The 20439-nt window shown below is 36.9% G+C and overlaps 1 protein-coding gene across 2 annotated transcripts in view; it reads left to right on the top strand.

The window, feature by feature from the left end:
* FUT9 (fucosyltransferase 9) overlaps positions 1-20439 on the top strand; it is a 1107964-nt gene that overhangs the window by 901880 nt on the left and 185645 nt on the right. Inside the window, exon 1 of one of the 2 annotated variants that reach the window (XM_044063773.1) lies at positions 16640-16762. The exons of the other annotated variant lie outside the window; for it this stretch is intronic. The gene's annotated coding sequence lies outside the window, so the exon portion shown is untranslated. Of the gene's footprint in view, positions 1-16639; positions 16763-20439 lie in introns of those variants that run through there. 2 annotated transcript variants of the gene reach the window in all.

Here is a 20439-nt window from a genome sequence, read left to right as displayed (position 1 = left end):
GGAACAGATTGCTCTTATTTACTTTTGTTTTTCAGGTAAGAGTGGGATGTTGGGGAGGGAGGGTAGGTACATTTGAGGAGGTAGGTTGGTTAGGTTAACAGACAAGACAAACAAGACGCATACAGGGGTGGTATGTGACACAACATGGGGGTAAAGACCTTGATGGGGAGGGGTGTTGGGAAATCGGATGCCCATGAGACCTCTAGTGGAAACAGTGTGACTGAGGTCCCCACCCATGGGCAGTCACCACTGCACTTTCACAGCCCTGAAGGTGGTTGTGCTGGGAGCAGAGTCGCAGAGCCAGCCTGACCCTTTAGTCATGACATATGACCCTTGAGCTGGCGTAGCAGATCACCAAGCTGCTGGTTGAGCTCACTACACACCATGACCCTGACCTGGTGATGGGTGACAGGTTCCTGTCCACGCCCGCTCCCAGGAGGGGTGAGCCCCATCCCCTGAGGCAGTTCCACCCAAAGGTGGTGCAGGACCAATGGACAGGGAGGTCCCGGGTTAGGCCCCAGACATGCTCGTGCCCGGTGCCATGGCCAGCTGAGGTGGGACAGGTGGGTCTGCTGGGACAGGCCTTCCCAAACGTGCTGTAGTGTTTAGAGTTTATCATCACATGTGGGTTAGTAATAGTCAACACATTACTGGGTTAGGTATAACAACATGCATGGATATTTCCTTTAACCCAGACACCAGATATGGAACAGTTGCATAGCAAACAGAACGCATGCATATATGGGACCACAGAGGTATTAAGAACAGCATGCAGGTACATTGATGGCACCATGCCACCAATGTTGGAATAATTCAATATAGCACATGCATGGGAATGGTTAAAATATTTATCAACCAATATGGCATTATCAGAACATTGGAGTCATTACATACTGGTTGGAGTGGGTATGTTTTTTATTGTTGGAGATATGGTGGGGGGGGGTGTCAGTTAACAACTAGTATATTCCTGTAGTCCACATTACTTTCCTAGTCAGTGCTGTTATTTGTACCTTACATGTCTTACTTCACTACCCTATAGCCCTAGTTTGGACAGTGATATGGCTGTCATCATCATTATACATGAACTGGTTTTACCTGAAGTATACACCTCATACCTGGTATACCTGTGGAGGGAATGTATGTTAACACTAACTAACTATTTCTACACATACTCCCAGATTATGGGTTGATGTTGTGCACATAGCTATCCAACTCTTTCTGCATGGACTCTGGTCATGTGTTGACCATATGCAGGTGTATCGGGACATATCTAGAATATTGCCCTCTTCAACATTTAGTGACTTGACACACACATATACATGCTTTCCTACATAGTTATATTATGTAGCACAGTGTGGGTGACAGTGATCAGTGATACTTTATTATTCGGAGGAACTGCAACACTCACAATTCCCTACAATATCAGAGTAAACAGTACCAGTACAGGGTATATTGTTTTTTTATTTCTCAGCACAGTGTTTGTATCCAGTGTACCTGTGGGAGCAATGTTTGTTAGCACTACCTGAATGTTGCCGCACAAAGTTCCAGATTACACATTAGTATTGTGCACATACATCTCACTTGTTACTGTACACACTCTGGTCACAACTTGACAATATGGAGGTGTAGATAGGACATACTTGGCTTATTTCTCTACTAACAGTTTCAGGAGTTGCTACAGTGACAGGTTTGTTCACATAGATGTTGGACAATCACTTGTATTCCCTGCTTGCTGGCTAAACATCTGGGATGATCCCACAGACCTACCAGGAGCACAGGGGGACAGGCAGCAGATATGGGCCCATATACTGGACATTGTGATCTCATCTGTACAGTTGTGGGGTATGATTCTTTATGCAGCCTACTTCCACTCCCAGGATGCAGACCATGTCTGTGTCTGCTACAACTTAAACACTGTCCATCAGAGTTGTGCTTGCTATATAGATATTGGTGTATATCTCCAATCTGCTTTCTGTCTTATAATTCTCCTGTGCTTCTGTCTTATAATCCACCCTGTGCTTTTGCATTCTGACCTTGTATTACAACACTCTTATACAGATTTCCTAGACAGTTATATTTTGTAGGACAGTGTGGGTGACAGTGATGAGTAATACCCCATTATTCAGAGCAACTGCATCAGTCACAATGCCATACAATACCAATGTAAACAGTACCAGTATAGGATATCACTCTTGTATTTCTGGGCACAGTGTTGGTATCCGACAGACCTGATGGAGTAATGTTTGTTAGCACTATCTGAATGTTGCCACACACAGTACCAGATTTCACATTTCTATTATGCACATACATCTCACTCTGTTACTGTGCACACTCTGGCCACAGCTTGACAAGATGGGGGTGTAAATGGGACATATGTGGCTTCTTAGTCTTATAAGGTTTTGGGGAGTTCCTAGTGTGCCAGCTTTGTTCTCATAGATGTGTGTCAATCAGTTGAATTTCCTGTTTTCTGCCTATACGTCTGGGATCATCCCACTGATTTCCCAGGGGGACAGGTTGACAGGCAACAGATATGGGCCACTTTACTGGATATTCTGGACATATTTGTACAGTTGTGGGGTATGATTCTATATGCAGACTACTACCACTGGCAGGTTTCGAACCATGGCTGTGTGTGCTAAAAATACAATAGTTCACATCTCAGTTGCATGTGCTATTTGGGTTTTGTTGTCTGCCTTTTCCCTGTTTTCAGTCTATGTGTCTCTCAGTTGTACTAAATGGCCTCTGAGGATTACACCAGTCATATACAGGTATTCCTACACATTCTATTTATGGTGCACGGTGTGGATAACAGTGCTTAATACAACAGTACTATTACTTGAATGCAAATCTCCATTGCCATATGATACCAGAGTATGCACATGCAGTCCAGCAGTTAGAACTTTATTGTCAGGCTATTACGCTTTTATTTACATACATACATTATGAGTCTCTTCCTGCCATATTCTCTGGTGAATGCAGTACTTGCCTTAATCCATACAGGTTTTATACAGGTAATTACTTTACTAATACATTTAGATGTCTTTCCTATGACAGTACATGCAAGAATATTACTGACCTGCCTCGCGTCGCAACCTCTCCAGGTGATTTCCATGGCCTCCTGGTTCATGGGCCACTCGATTGCAGCTGTGGAGGACATAAGAGGAATATTTAGCCATACCTATCCATGATATACATGAACTGGCAATTATTGCACACATAGTGGGGTGATACTTACCCACAGCTGGGACATCCCCTGCCGTTCTAGCCTCTTGGATCCACTAATCCAAGAGGTCCCCCTTATGTCACTTCAGGTCAGTATAATGATGCCTGACCTGCTCACCAGTTTGGGGTATGCCAGTCGCACTGGTGAGGTCACGGGCGAGACGGTCCCAGGCTTCCGCCTTATATTGGGAACTCTGGTACTGGCCCTGCAGCAGTCTCTGCTCACGGTCTTTGACAAGAAGTCCAGCCATGACTCTGGACTCCTGGATGCACCAGCACTCTGCCTGAAAATGCACACCCTCTCTCCTTCCTGACATGGTGCCTGCAAGGGAAGTTGCAACCAGTTATGAGATGTATTCCCGCCTGTTGGGTTTAAGTAGGGCCGATTTACTGCACTTTATCATGATTGGCCAGTTTTGAAAAGGCTAAGCTATGGGCAAACCTGCTTACCTAAGGTTGGCATTGCTTAAAGGGATATAACACTGGGCACATTGAGTTAGCTGGCATACACATTGCTTACACCTCCTAGGCTGGCCTGTGCAACGCTTAGCATTGCTTACATTAGACTTTGCATTATGTTTTCTATTTGGCATTGATTTATTACTCATTACATCTTATATGTATGCCTGGTATCCATGATTCACGTGTACGTACACTGTATGGTGTCCTTATGTTTTATTGGGGACTTCAACACTCTATTACAATTACACCTCACTTCTGGGCTTACTGATGTACTCCAGTTCACATATTTATGTTATGTAGTGTGTTATGGAACATATGACTGTATACCGATTCCATTCACTGGTTCAGTTTGATTTTACTATAGTGAGGACTTGTTTGCTGATACCTCATTCATCGGTACTTCTGTGATGGCTTGGTGGTTACCTACTGTGACTATAGGGTATAGGGTCCTGGGTTCATGACCTGCAAGGCTGTTTATTTGTTGCTGGGCAGAACAAGGGTAATTAGATACAGAGTGATTAAGGTACTTTTGAGCAGTTGTAAGCGGGTTTGTGTGGGTTTGCGCAAAGGTAAGCACTGCTAACCTCCAGTTAATGATGCTTATAGAGAGTTAGCTTCTAAATTGCTGAACTTGTGTGCACATTACTTACCCCTGTGCAAATGGGCTTAAACCTGCTTACTACTGCTTACATATGCTTACTACTGCTTATTGGTGCTTGGACTTGCTTACTAGTGCTTTATTCATTATGACACTGACACCTCTCATGTGCATTTAATGCAGTACTCCACTTCATAAATATATATTATTTAGTGGGTTATGCAACAAAAATATTGGTCATAATGTGCTTTGCCATGGAAAATGGAATGTACTGCACTGGGACTCGAACCGGGAATGCCTGCTCGTACGGCGAATGCACTGCCCACTACATTATTGCAATGCTGCTTCATTTGCATATATCTTCTTTGTTATCCTCTTCAGCCATTTAAGCTGCATTAACCGTAGCTAAGCGATAGGCACACCCACGCACCTATGGTTAGCTTTAATTGGATTTTAAAATAAAAACAAAGGTTTGTTCATTTTATTTGTAATTACTTGCTGTTGTACATGAGTGGGAATGTTGTTGGGGATATGCGGACACCTATGAGTGGTCTCTCTCATTTCTTAGCCCTTTCTGCTTTTCTTTATTGCAGGGACATGTATATTCTGAGAGCTCTGCTCTCAGACACACCCCTTGCACTCTTACACGCTTCGTGTAAGAGTAGGAGCTCAGGCAGCGCACCTCATTAATATACATGACACGCTGCCATCCTGCTCCTAAACAGCTGCTTCCATGCAGGAATAAGCTAGTCCTGCATGGAAGATTAGTAAATCTGGGGGAATGTGTTCTAGTAATAATTTAGGCTGTTTGTAAATACAAAATGATTTTATTTGGAAGTATGATATATACTCATCATAATTTTCTGACTTGAGTTAAATTTGTATTGCTATTTTTTTTGTTTTATTATTAATTATACATAGTTTAGTACTAGAAACATTTAGTGATAGGTAATAACAATATTGTTTATAATATTACTTACTTTTTCTTACACTTTCATTTCTCTTTTTTATAATAGGAAAGGGTGATTTGAATAATTATTTTACTATACAGATACTTTAAGTCAGAACAGACAAATTGTTCATAGTGTTTATAGTGTGTGAGGTATTTTAATCGCTCTTTTTCAATGATCATTTTTTTTTTCAGAAGTAGCAGAGGGGTTTTGAACTTACTCTTCTTGATGAGTGGGAATGTTTGGATTGATCTGCTTTTCAGACTTGGAGTTTTAGATTCCATAAGGAGAAAAGAGATACTAGAAAATATATTTAGTTTTTTTGCAAAATATATTTTATTGGTGCCTACTATTAATAATAAGTATATAGTTAATAATTACAAGCTTGCTAGACATATATTTAGTAATAAGCAGTTTAAGATTCTGGGAGTGGTTCATTGTTAATATTATATTTCTGGAATTATAAGGACATTTGTATTTTTGTCTCACTTACAATATGACATACTTAAAGTGCATTTCCATCAGTATTAATGGACTAAATAATGATTGCAAGAGGAGTAGTATAAACAGGTCTATATTAGATCTGTGAAAACCCTTTTCAGAGAACAGCTCTTTGCCAAATGCTGTTGAACTCTGACTATATTGAGTGGCCGTTTCAGCAAATGTTTTCCTAGGGGCAAAATCCTTGGCCAGCGTAAAACATCAAAAAAATTTAACATGCTGCAAAGTGGGGGGCTTTGCCCTCACACCCCCCCCCAATGTGGGGAGCTGTGACCCCACACCCCCTCTAACTAAATATGCCATTTTTCCCCTAGGAATGAATTTGCTAAAATGTCCATTCAGCGGAGTCAGATTTTGACAGTTACCGTTCAGCAACTAGCTGTTTGCTGAAAAGGATTTTTGTGGATCTAATATAGACTCACTTAAATTTCTAAAGGTGTTTAATTCCCATTTTTTTACAAAAAACACATTTGTTACAAGAAGTCATAGACACATGAAATACTAAATATTACTCTCTTAATATAATCAGTAAAAAAAAAAGGGGTAGCTTTTTTATAGGTTCATAGGTGGTTACTGGGCTATTGATCCAAAGGTCTTTATATACCTAGCCATGTGTGCTCAATGTAGTACTAGAGAAACCCAAATAAAGGATCTTGCCTAAACATGACATATTAGTTAGCAATGAGTGCCCACATCTAGGAGGGTCATAGGTGAAATCCCTGGCAGGAATTTAGGCTTTCCCATCAAGTCATCCAAGCTGCACTTAAACAGGGTCATAGAGGGGCTTTGTTTGATCTGAAAAGGTAGCCTGTTCCACAGGACTGGCAACCTCTGAGAAACATATCTGTCTCTCTAGCAGGTCCTATTTATGTCGCAGGCCAGGATAAGGTCATTGGAGTCGGTCATCCTTCTCTCACCTGATTTGCGGATGCTTAACATTTCCATTAGGTTTGGATCTTAGATGGCTCTGTAGGACAGGCACAAGTCTCCTCTAAAGCAGTATCTGCAATACTGATTTCAGTGACAGTGACAGTGACTTCAGTCTGGCAATGTATGACATGTGCTGGAAACCCTGAAATTTCTTTGTTAGAAATCTCTGAGGTCTCTCTGTGGTTTCTCACATTGCTGCAGGTGCCAGGTACAGTACGTACTAAAGGGAACATTGTACTCAATTACTGGCCTGATGAGGGTCGAGAACAGGTATGTTATGACCTCTTTTGCTCTTGAGGTGTGCAATGTAGAATGCCTTCCTTACCACAGTAGACACATGGCAGTCAAAGTTTAGGCTACAGTCAACTTGTGTTCCCAAGTCTCTCATCACTGAGTTGTTACTTAGGATATTATTTTTTATATGATAGTCTGCAGGGATATCATTTTTACTGAGGGGAATGATAATGCATTTTTTTATGCATTGAGTTTGAGTCCATGGCTTTGGCACCAATCACTGGTTTGTGTAAGTCCCTCTTGAAGTATATTGACAATTGTTTGGGATTCAATGATCACACTTAATTTGCAGTCATCAGCAAACTTAGTCAGCCACAGCCCCTTTGTTTTGGTCTGAACTTCTGAGAAGTATATTCCAAAGAATAGGGGACCCAGCACTGAACTTTGTGGAACCCTACTGGTGACAGGTCTGGTTGCTGTAAAGTTCACAACTTTGACTAAGTGTGATCTGTCATTAAGTCAGTTAGCAAGCCACCTGATGACATAAGGGCTGATATTTAACTGGTAGAGTTTATCAATGATGTCTGAATGTGGGATTGTGTTGAAGGCCTTGGCTAAGTCAAAGTACACTGTATGCACAGATTTGCCTCTATCTATTGCTCTGGTGACATTTTTGAAAATGTCCACCAGGTGTAACAGGCATGACCTGCCTTTGACAAAACTAATCTGTGTCAGTTCAAACGTTTGGAGATCACCTACAGCCTTATTTATAAGGTCCATAATGATTCTTCTCTGGCCTTACAGGTAAGTTGGTTAAGCTGATAGGTATGTAGTTCTTAGGGTCTGTTTCAGTACCCCATATATGAAGGGGTATGAAAGTTGCTTTATTCCATTCAACAGGAAAAAGCAGTACTCAGGCTATGGTTGAAGACAGTACCTAATAGACTTGCTAACTCATGTTTTAGACCATTTAAAATGCAATCTGGGATGGCATCCAGTCCCATAGAGGCTTTGTTTTTGGCCTTAGAGAGAACATTAATGATTTGCTCTTTGGAGATGCAAGGTGAGGAGTTGTAGAAGGAATGCTATATGGAATGTTTGGAGGGGACAGGGGGGTGAAACTTTCACCAAACCTGACAGCTAATAGGTTAGCTATTTTTACAGGATCAGTGTGTGTGATGCCAACTCCAGCTAGTTCCACACATGCCTGGGTCCTACTTCATTGGTTATAGATATAGCTGAAGAATGCTTTATGGTTATCTGTAGCTATGGTTGCTAATTTTTTGAAGTTGTCCTTAGAGGATTTTACAAGTTGTCTTATTTGTTTGTTCAAGCAGAGGAGGGTGTTCTTCCAGTGCCGGGACCTCTCCTTTTTATTCTTAGATGGCAACTTCTTCTTCTTCTTCTTGTATAACGTATTAATGCTAGATGTCCATCAGGGAGGCTTTTTTCTTGAGAATCTTGGTTTTATCCTATCAGGTACAGCTCTGTTAATACATTTGTATATGTGTTTATACAGCGCATTTGTCTATACCTTAGTATAGTTGTCAATGCCATTTGTGAGAACAGGAGCTTGGAAATTATTAATGCCATCACTTATGAGAGTATAATTAGCTTTGGTGAAATATGTTAGTCTGATTTCACCTAAGAGGGGTTCAGGTGTTATAGCTATTTTAAATGTGACTGACTTGTGACCAGATTTAACCATTGAGGGTCCTGTACTTATTGTGGTACAACAGTCACCCATGTTGGTGTGGACCAGGTCGAGAATATTTGAGCCCCTGTGGGGTTGCATACTATTTGCTCCATGGCATTAGTGTTAACAAGTCCAGGAACCATTGTGTATTTTATAGAGGAACTCTATACCTACACCTAAAATACTAAATACATACAATGATGACAAAGGACTGTTTTGTTCAGTAACTTTAGAAATCAAAAGAAAATTATACACTTTCCTTAATGTGTATTGGATCCCTGGAATAGGAGTTAAAGCTGTTAAGCATAATTAGATTAGATTACTCAAATCTCAAAAGGAAGTATTATATTGGTAGGAGACTTTAATTGTATAGTAAAGGATGACAATTTTAATATTATCAGTAAGTGAGGGAAATCTGCCTCAGAAAAACATTAATAGAATTTATAGATTTATTTCATGTTAACAATATTAACAAATTTTCTGACTCAGAATCACTTTTTTTCTTACTCATTTTTCACATATAATATACATGGGTCACAATCACAAATAGATCGAGTATATGTTTCAAATGATTTAACCACTAGATTAGGTAAGGTTAAAGTATTGTCTTGACAACTTTCTAACCATAGTGCCATAACTTTTGGCATTATGCTAAATGTTAATAGCAATCTTTCCATTAAAAGGATGCCTGCTTATATAACTGACTTGAAGGATTTCATAGAATTCTTTAATAAAAAAAATCAAATCTTTCTTGAAATTAATTATACAGGGGATATATTGAAGATTTATTTATGGGATGCTCTGAAAGCATAATTATATGGCAAATTTATGAGTTGGTATGCTCTAAAGAAAAAGCAATGGAGCAAAGAACTGATAGATGTACAAGAAAAACTTGATAAACAAAAATTAGATTGTCAAAAAAGGAATAATAACTTGATAAAAGAAATTAATAACTTAAATAGTAAATATTTGGAAATGTTAAATCATAAAACTATGATTAATTTAGACAAATTAAAAATAAATAACTATTCTATAAATCCTAGATCCATGCATAAGTTAGCTACTAGAATGAAAATGATTATTAAATCTAATCATATCAAAGAGTTATATTCTCCTAATTGTGAAAAAAGATTATTGAAATAGAGGACATCCTAAGAGCATTTAGGACTCAGTTTAATAAAATTAACCAATAGAATCCAACAATGGATTCACAAGAAGTAATTAAAACTTTCATTAGAAACCATACTAACAATAAACTATCCAAAGACCAGATGAAATCAATTGATAGGCCTGTTTTATTGTCTGAACTTAAATCTTAAATTACTGAACTAAAACCTAATACTGCTTCTGGTAATGATGGCATAACACGTGAACTTTATAAACTAATGCCTAAAGATGCTTTATGTACTTTGCTCAAAGTTTTTTCAGTAGTTAAAGGTCTTACAAAACTCCCACTATCTTGGAAATACACTCTTATATCCCGGATTTTAAAAGTTGATAAAGACCCTACAGAATGGTCTTGAATGTTCTTCTTATATACCACTCTCACTATTAAATATTGCTTATAAAATATTTATGGCAATTCATGCTTGCAGAATACAGCAATTTCTACCATTTCTGGTAAATAATGACCAAACTGGTTTTATAATAAATAGGAATTCTTATGATAATATTAAAAAAATACTAACAATAATCAATTATTCCAATAGCAGAAAAGATAAGTTAATGTTAATACATTTAGACATTAATAGCACTTTTGACTCATATAATTGGAAATACCTTTTATTAGTTTTAGAGTAATGTATTTTTTTGAATAATTTCTTACAACTTATTAATCTTCTTTTTGAAAATTATTTTTCTTATATAAAAATAGCTTCATATATTTCAGAGTCAGTTATGATTTCCAAGGGAACTAAACAGGAGTGCCCTCTGTCTCCACTACTCTTTAATTATGGAACCATTTGCAAATTATATAAGATGAAAATTAGATGTCAAAGGCATACAGATAAACAATAATTTAAATTCCAAATTCCAACTGTTTGCAGATTATATTCTGTTGACTCTGAATGATAGTAATATTTCTCTCTTTGTTGCTTTCAATGCGATAGAAATCTTTCAGAAGAAATCTGGACTTAGTTTTAATGAAAATAAAACAAAACATGTGCTTTTAAATTGTAATACTTATGACATGGAAGAAAGATATTCCGAAATATACTGCTGAAGACAAAAAAAATAATTATTTAAGGATAAACTTAAAAGATAATATTAAAAATATAATAACATTTAATTATAATAATAGTTCAACTTCTGTAAAGATTCTTATTAATAAATGCAACAAGCCTTTTTTACTATGGAAGAGACTTTCCTTAATTAAAATGATTATGTTACCAAAAATTATATATATATATATATATATATATATATATATATATATATATATATATATATATATATATATATATATCTCCCCCCCTACAAATAGTATAAAAAGTTTAATTCTTTAACTCTGAGATTTCTTTGGCATCCCAACAAGCCTAGGTTAGCTTTAAATCATCACAAAAGAGATTGGTCTTTGGGTGGCATTGGTTTGCCAGACTTAGAATGATATTCTCTGGCATCAATCATCAAGACAGTATCTTTTGGGTTAAATAATAATTATAAGGCTAAATGGAAAGAGATACACGAAAGCATTTGGTTAAAATCCAATCACCTGACAAATTCACACCATCATGTAATACTAAATAACAATCTTCATTGGTTGTTAAAAAATTACTTTTCAGGTAGTAAAAACAAATGAACCAATTCTTCTTATATTTCCATGATAATGATCAACTTTAGAAACTTTATCTGTAGGAATACAATGTAAGACATGGCTTTTTCTACTGTTTCATATAGCTTATACACAAACTAATATCAATACATTTAATTTATCAATAAATGATTACACTTAAAGGGAAATATTTGGTATATTGGTTTCAGTTGATGGATACTGAAAAACTGCAGAAACTGCAAAATGTAGATTATATAACAAATAAATCTGATTTATGTAAAGAAATGTAGTTAGACATTCAAACTTGTAGGCAATCAGCTCAATATAAGATTAAATCAATGCAACCAACAGTAAGAAACTCTGTTCCTAAGCTTATTGATCTTTTAATTATTTTTATACAACAGAGTATACTGAGGAAAGGACTTCTATACAAAATATATAAAGTGGTTAGAAATGCAACAAAATACTACAAATAAAGTTATTTGGAATATTTCACACTTATGAATAATAACTATCTAAGTGAAGATGATAAAAAATAATATCATCAAAACAAACTACTTTTTCACCAAAATGGACATTATTCTCTTGGAAATTCATGCAAATAATTTTCATCACACCACATAGAGCTGAATTAATGTCTAACAATTTAGAATGTTGTAGATGTAATTTAAATGTTAAAGCTGATTGGCAAGATATGTTTTTTGATTGTGTTGTATGTACTTAAACCATTCTGGATAATATTATTTTACAAGCTTTATTCAATGATAAATTTATTTTAACTAAATCTCTAATTTTATTTAATACACCGATTCCTGCTTGCATCATGAGAATTAAAAAACCTTCTTTTCTAGAATACTGAACAATAGAAAGAAAAGTTATTACCAATAATTGGAAAAAACAATCTACTCCAACTATGAAAGAATTTATAAACATTGCAGCCAAGGTATGTCAATTAGAATGCATTACAGTCAAGACAAAAACAACCAGACTCACTACTTCCTACAACACTTGGATGAAATGTAAAGAACTGCTAAATAAACAGTTGTTAATACTTAAATAATTATTTTAGTTTTTGAGATCTTTTAGAATTTTTTATTGTACAGTAGACACTTTTGCAAATGGTTGTTTTTGTTGCTTTTTTATATTCCTTTTTTCTAGTGTTTTTGTAGTTATGCAATTCTATACATTTCAAAAGTTATCATTATCAGAAAGTTAAAAAAAAAACTGAGCAATAAAAAATGAAAAGAAGAGGTTGAGGCTGGATGGATGGATGGGTTTTGCATCACTTAACATATCTATAGCATTACTAAAATTGTCATAGAGCAAGACAATACACACTAGTTTGCTTCATGACTACTCATAAGCAAATGTCTCCATGTGTTTTCAAATCTAAACTCTGAAGATAATCTGCACTGGCTGTCAGCTCTGTAGTGATACCAAGTAATGCCCACCCCCCAAAGTGGTATGTTCCCAAAAATGTTTCTAACAATATTATTTTGTGTTTAGTTTGCATAGTAATATACATTTTGAATAAAAGCTTGTTCTTCACAGTTGAAAAAAGAGGAGATGTTTGATAATATGAAATATCAAAAGCATACTTCATCTCTTCTTTAAAAAGTAAATGCTGCATGGTTGAATAATGCAAATAGCCCTGTAATGCACATTAATAGAATCTTTAACATAATCATTCATGTGTTATGTACAAAATATAAAACTGACTCACTAAACTGATTAAAGTAGTCAATACAAACACGTTTGGGACATTCTGAGGAGTTCTAGAACTGTACAGTTTTATATGCCTTAACAATGCAAATAATTGTACATTCTCACATGACAGGCAAATAAAATGATGGGGATTGTGATGAATAAAACCTTGAAACTATTATATTCCTTGAATCTGGTTATCTTCTCAGAAGATGTGAATTTCCAAGATTCCTAGGTTTGTGTACCAATTGTCCCATTTCCACCCATTTTAAGCCCTGGATCACATATTTCCTATATATACAAGTTGCAACTATTTTTCCTACAGAGCTTGTAACATTTTTGCTCATTCTTGGAAGATTTCTGACTGAACTTTTTGCAATAATGTTTGAGAAGGAAGCAAAAAGCCAATCTTCCCAAAGAGGAAGCTAAATATCAAAGAAATACAAGAGTGCTATGTGAAATAAAACTCTTTATCACACCCAACAGACTTAAATTTGTTAGCACAAAGATACTGTTCCCACAAATACATCATCGTATTTCACAAAACAAAATATAATAATCATAACAACACATGTAAATCTAACATGTGATGCTCAAAGAGCCAATCAGCTCAACAAATGATATTTAAAAACAAAAGACTAAGAAGTTAGTCACTTAATAACATTCTTAGCAATCCATCACCCATATTAAACAATATAAAATAAAATATATAACATTTCTAATGCACATAGAAATTAAATATCTTTTCTATAACACTAAAATAATAATTGCAACAACCCAAAATACCTTTCTTTACAAAATTACCATTTAGCTGCCCTCCGCTTCAAAACTGTCAACAAAGAAATATAATCATTAATCCCTACCAGGTTTGTGGCATTTAGTTTCAGTTGCCAAGGCAACTCTTTATATTCAATTGAACACTCCCATAACCCACCCTTGGGATTCTTATCAATTATTTTTAAAAATTACAAAAAATATTTAAAAGACTCACAATCTACTGAGTGTCTAAATATGGCATTATACCTTTTAGGATAGCATACTTATGCTAATAAATACACAGTGCATTGTATTTGTTTTGTTTTGTGTGTGTGTGTGTGTGTGTGTGTGTGTGTGTGTGTGTGTGTGTGTGTGTGTGTGTGTGTGTGTGTGTGTGTGTGTGTGTGTGTGTGTGTGTGTGTGTGTGTGTGTGTGTGTGTGTGTGTGTACTGTCATAACTTTCTGTTTCAGTTATTGGTGGTTCAGCAAGGAATGGATAACAGTGAAACCTTAAGTTTCAATTGCATATTTAAAAAGGTTAACAGTAATTCCTCAATTAATTACCTTGTTGTACCTGCCAACAAGCAAAAGACAATGCATCTTAAGTAAAATTGTTTATTTATAGTAAGAAAGGCCATATAGCTAAGTAGTGTCCAAAGAAAAGCAATATTTATATACCTGCAGTACAGACTCAAACTGCTATTAAGCAAAGTGTACATGAATGTTTGCCCTGATTGTGACAATCTTGAATTAAGTAGTAGAACTTCGGAATATTTAAGCAATGACCCATGCCTGGGTGTGAGTAATGCTGGATTTACCCATGGTCGGTGTGGTCTGGTCAAGAGGGTGAAGCCCGAATGGCCAAACAAAGACAACCGTGGGTAAATCCAGCATTACCCACACCCAGAAGTGGGTTATTGCTATTATACAATGACATTATTTAAGAAAAAAATACTTACTTTTCTTAAATAATGGCATTGTATAATGCCTCTGTGCTGCCCTTCCGCAGCTGTCCGGTATTCTGCGGCAGTTCTGATGTACTGCGCATGCGTATGCTTGCTCAGTACATCAGAGCTCTGTGTGGAAGCAGCGGAGAAAGGAAGATCTCTGCTGCTTTTTAAAAGTGTCTCACTATGTTAAAAGAGTTTAACATAGCAAGATAGCTTTAAAAAAGCAACAGAGATCTTCCTTTCTCCGTTGCTTTTTTTAAAGCTGTCTCGCTATGTTAAACCCATTTAACATAGCGAGACAGCTTTAAAAAAAGCAACAGAGAAAGGAAGATCGCCATTGCTTTTTTTTAAGCTATCTCACTATGTTAAACCCATTTAACATAGCGAGATTACAGCAACAGAGCTCTTCTGTTCTCCATTGCTGTCTAAAAAAAAAAAAAAAAAAAGACTTATACTAATGGAAAAAGTCCAGGCGACCGGACCTTTTTCCATTAGTATAAGTCTGATTTACAACGGGCACGCTGACCAATCAGCATGCACATTTTGGAATATTGATGGGGGAGGTTATTGTATAATTAAGCAATAACCCACACCTGGGTGTGGGTAATGCTGGATTTACCCACAGTTGGTGTGGTTTGGTCAAGAGGGTGAAGCCTGAGTGGCCAAACAAAGACAACCTTGGGTAAATCCAGCATTACCCACACCCAGAAGTGGGTTATTGCTATTATACAATGACATTATTTAAGAAAAAAAGTACTTACTTTTCTTAAATAATGGCATTGTATAATGCCTCTGTGTTGCCCTTAGATTCATAGATTAGTACTAAGCTAACTGCCCTTGCGAGCCATTTTAAGCCTAGCCAATCATCCCTTGTGAGACTCAAACCCTGCACCTTGTGTTTGTAAAGCAAACACCTTAACCATTATGGCAGCAGTTCTGATGTACTGAGCATGCATATGCTTACACAGTACATCAGAGCTGTGTGTGGAAGCAAAGGAAAAAGAAAAAATCTCTGTTACTTTTTAAAAGTGTCTCACTATGTTAAGAGTTTAACATAGCAAGATAGCTTTAAAAAAGCAATGGAGATCTTCCTTTCTCTGTTGCTTTTTTTAAAGCTGTCTCACTATGTTACACCCATTTAACATAGCAAGACAGCTTTAGAAAAAGCAACGGAGAAAGGAAGATCTCCGTTGCTTTTTTTAAGCTCTCTCACTATGTTAAACCCATTTAACATAGCGAGATTACAGCAATGGAGCTCTCCCATTCTCTGCTGTCTAAAATAAAAAAAAAAAGACTTATACTAATGGAAAAAGTCCGGACGACCGGACCTTTTTCCATTAGTATAAGTCTGATTTATAACGGGAATGCTGACCAATCAGCGTGCACGTTTTGGAATATTGATGGGGATCATTATATAATTTTCTTTTTTCAATGTGCTGTTGTTTACCTGGACAGATGAAATGTTATTGCAGAAGGAAAATATCTGCAAGAATTATTAGACTCATGGTGGATGGTTATATATGTTAAATTACATTATTTAAATAAGGACAGAAAAATACATTCACAGGGATAAGAAATAGTGCCCTATAACCCAAGTAGAAATTCAAGGTTTTCTTCGTAAAGTGCTGCACCCAGTCCAGTAGCATCAGTGTGTAGTTTAACTCATAATGTGATAATTAGTCAAGATTTTCCACAATTCAATGAGCTCTTGAAGTTATGTATAAATGATTTTTTCATTATAAATGTACAAGTTTTCAGTCCTGCATTCTAAAATATTATATAAATTACCAGACTGTATACTCTAACTCGAGTTTTGTTTTTGTTTGTTGAGTATTTTACTGCTCATATTTTGCAGATTAGCACATGTGCACATTTCCAAATGTGTAGTATCATGGAAAAGCATGCAAATCTTCATGAAATGATGAGAACTGCCTAAACTTGCAGTAGATTCCCATGTTACTGAAGAACATATGGTTACAACCAGCAAAGGTAAGGCCAATGCGTATGTACATATAACTCATCCTTTTTACTGTCATCATCATACTTTAATTTCCAGTCACTAGGTGCATATATAGTGTGCCTTACCTTACACCAGAATAATACCATGACTTATGGTGCTGTCATATACATCTACTTATTTACCATAAATACAGCCTCTGAATCCATATATAGAAACTGGTGAGATCAAGTCAGAATTTGTAAGCTTCCGTACTTCTTAATGCCATTACCTTTAATTACTGGAGTGCCCCATGACAAATATGTCCTTGACAACATAGATATAAAAAGTAATCTAGATGGGCGTATTATTTCCTTCTGCTTCCTCTGCAGTAACCAATTGTGACTGTCATCATAGCTTATTATTAGTATAAACACGGCCTTATTACAGTAGCTGCACAAAGTTCCAGGCTACACTGTCCACTACCCCTTACTTATTTCTGCTTAAAATCCTCATTATAGCCCCTTAACTCTGCAAACCTCTATGAAAATGCATTGCCTATATGTCTAAAGCTGTTATTGAGTAGGTCTCCAAAACCTGAAAATTGTACCTTTCCAGGACACCATGTTCACAGAATTCCAAAAAATAGTTGGCCTGATTGCAGTAGATTGGGACTGGACACAAAGTAGTATTCCCAAGAGCTATGTAGTGGACCCAGGCATTTGATGGGCTATTACCTAAAGGGTCACCACATATTAGTATGCCGAAGAATGATGACATGATGAAATCTCCTGTTTTTTCCCTCCATGAAGTGCAGGCTAATTAAGTTCATAGAATCATAAGTTCTTACCAGACTGTTGAAAGAGGAGAATCTTAGGAAGCCTAGCCATGCATTCCCATGACATTTTTTGCCTTTGCAATTTAAATGGAAAATAATACCAAAAAGAGGTGCATTTTCATGTTGCACTTTTCCATAAGGGGCAGGACTGCTACTCCAAGGATGAATGTGTACTTTCCCATCTATTTACCCAGAATACACTTGAATAGAGTAAGAGAAGTGCTTTGTTTTATGTTGAGAGGAAGACAATTCCAAAGAAGTAGAATTTTCTGTCATAACGTATCTGACTCCCAGTATGCTCTAGTTATGTTGTGAAAAGATTGACATCTCTTAAGTCAGTGGTTTTGCTACCATCGGACTTGTGGATGAGCAGTAAGGTCTGGGAGGACAGCAACCTGCATGATACTGAGAAGCACAGCAACACCTTGAGATGATCAGTGCAGTTCTTATGATTTAGGCCATTGATTTTTCTTTTCTTTTTTTTTTTTGATCCCGTTGGACTTCATGACACAGGCCAAGCCCCCAGTGCCCATGTCCATGCTGGGTCTATCAGCCATCCTCCTACACCCCCCACAACTCTGCTATTTGCTGGGGCTGGTCATGGATCCTAAGTGCACAATGAGGACTCAACCATCTGTGCTTCCATTGGGGTCTTTTTATATATGCCTTATCCACTTTTACCCCCCCATGACCAAGTCTGAGGGTGATTCACATCTCTAGACCACATTTCTCCTTACAGAGCATCATCATGAGCACCCCTCCTCACAGGAAGGGTACAGTCATCCCTCCCTGCTGTTCTATCAATCTTCTGAGCCATTAGTCATAGTTTGGCTGGGCCTTAGGCAGGGCTTTATCTGTCGATGCCTCCAGAGTGGCCTAGGCCATTGATTTTCTTGGTGAGAAAATGATGTGGGCATTCAAAATGAGACAAGTGTTTGATCATACACACACACACACACACACACACACACACACACACACACACACACACACACACACACACACACACACGCACACACACACACACACACATATGCACACACACATATGCACCTACATGCTTGAGGAAACCTACATCAGAGTACTTTATGTCACCCATAACATGCTGCCACTGCTGAGGTAGTACAGCAGTTATATAGATGCCCTGACGTATGGAGACAGTGCAGACTGGCATGTCAATCAAAGAGTAAACGGAAAAACTATGTTGCAAATAAAGATCAGTTTGCAAGAACTAGTTACTACTACAGTGCAGTTCATAAACTGTCTAAACTGCTGCCCACTCCTGCAGCACAGCTTACCGATACTTTTGCACACAGTGACCATAACAAAGAGCACTTTATTTGCATGCACATGAGCCTTCTGCAATGCTGTGATCCTTTGCAGTCTGATTACCAAGTTTCATATGTAGGGTGCTCTCTTCTGCCTTGCTGTGTGCCATAATTTGCACCTGACGTCCTGTCCCCCAAAGGATATGCCTACTCTCAGGAACAATAGCAGTGTAGCCTGCTGCTCCCTCTGTCCTTCATTTCATGAGTCACCATGCAATCATAGAGGTGTTTGTGAATCTCTCATTATTTACAACTGCAAGCAAGACATCCTCATTGTTATATCTTGTAAGTAGTACAGAAGGTATCCATGAATCAAGTCAGATATTTTGGAGTTGTACTGTATTTTGTGTCAGAATACATGCACTTTGTCTGGAGATCATTTGAAACATTGAATAATAAACATTCAATGGATAATCAGTGCTTGGAGTTAGACACTAAAGCCTAAGGTCATGTGAACTAAGCTGAAGATCTTTTGTTATTTTATGAATAAATCCATTAACATCATCCCATAGCCTATGTTTTCATGGAAATTAATCATTTCCTTCCAGAATTTTTACCTTGTTAACAAAAACTAAGTAACATAGGATGAAAAAAATATATATTAGTTTGCAGCAATCTGACTTGCTGTTTCTTATGAGGACCTATTTCTGTGTATTCTGTGCACTGTGTATATATCTACAGGAGGTTGTGGGGTGGGTACAACCACTATGGGCTGGACTGCCAGCTGCTCACATCCCATATATCTACCATTACAGCCAAGTAAACGTATGCTATACAAAAGGCCAATGTTCTCCAAAGGGGATAGCCCCCCTGGTGACTACCAGTAGGACTGTGATGGTATGTGGTAATCTATGGGATAAGGGTACCAACCAAAAGGAAAAAGTTACCAATCTGATGCACTGAGCAGCATGAAAAAAAAAATACATATCAGTATGAGTGCAAAGTAGAATGAAATGAGTAACTGCCACATTTGTATATAAAAAATTAACAAATTTTAGCACAAGTATGGATTCAAGTTACCTTCAGTCATACTGTAATTAGATAATCTTATGTTAGCCATTTTGGTAGTAAAGATATTAGTTACTGCAAGGATATAAACTGGATATTAATTTGCTTTACAGAGGCAACGAGCTTTTGTTTTGCTCTTAGTAAATACATGTTACACAGTGACCAAATAGCTTAACACATTTTTATTAGGTTTCCCTTTTTATTGTACACTTAGTGCCAGGCCTTTATGTGCAACACTTTGGTTGAGACAGGCACTATGAAGTATGTTCTTTAAACACAATTAACCTTATTTTAATTTGTGACATGTTGTCAAGAGCAATATACCTAGTGGTTACTTAAATAAATTACCCATGATTTTTATGACCGTTTCAGTCACAAATGTCATAAATGTAATATAGTACTCTAATAATTAGACTGATAACATGCAACTAATGGAAAGAATCCAGACAGGGCAGAGGTTCCAATGGAATTAAGTAAATGTATTTAATAGAAATCATCAAGTGGCTCATTGTTTTATAGAAGGATATTAATGCAGCTGTACAGGTATTATATGTAT

The sequence above is a fragment of the Protopterus annectens genome, chromosome 2.part2, assembly GCF_019279795.1.
Source record: "Protopterus annectens isolate FY-2018-M chromosome 2.part2, PAN1.0, whole genome shotgun sequence".
NCBI lineage: Eukaryota > Metazoa > Chordata > Ceratodontiformes > Protopteridae > Protopterus > Protopterus annectens.
The sequence above is the reverse complement of the archived record's forward strand: the minus strand, read 5'-3'. Positions and strand labels throughout refer to the sequence as shown.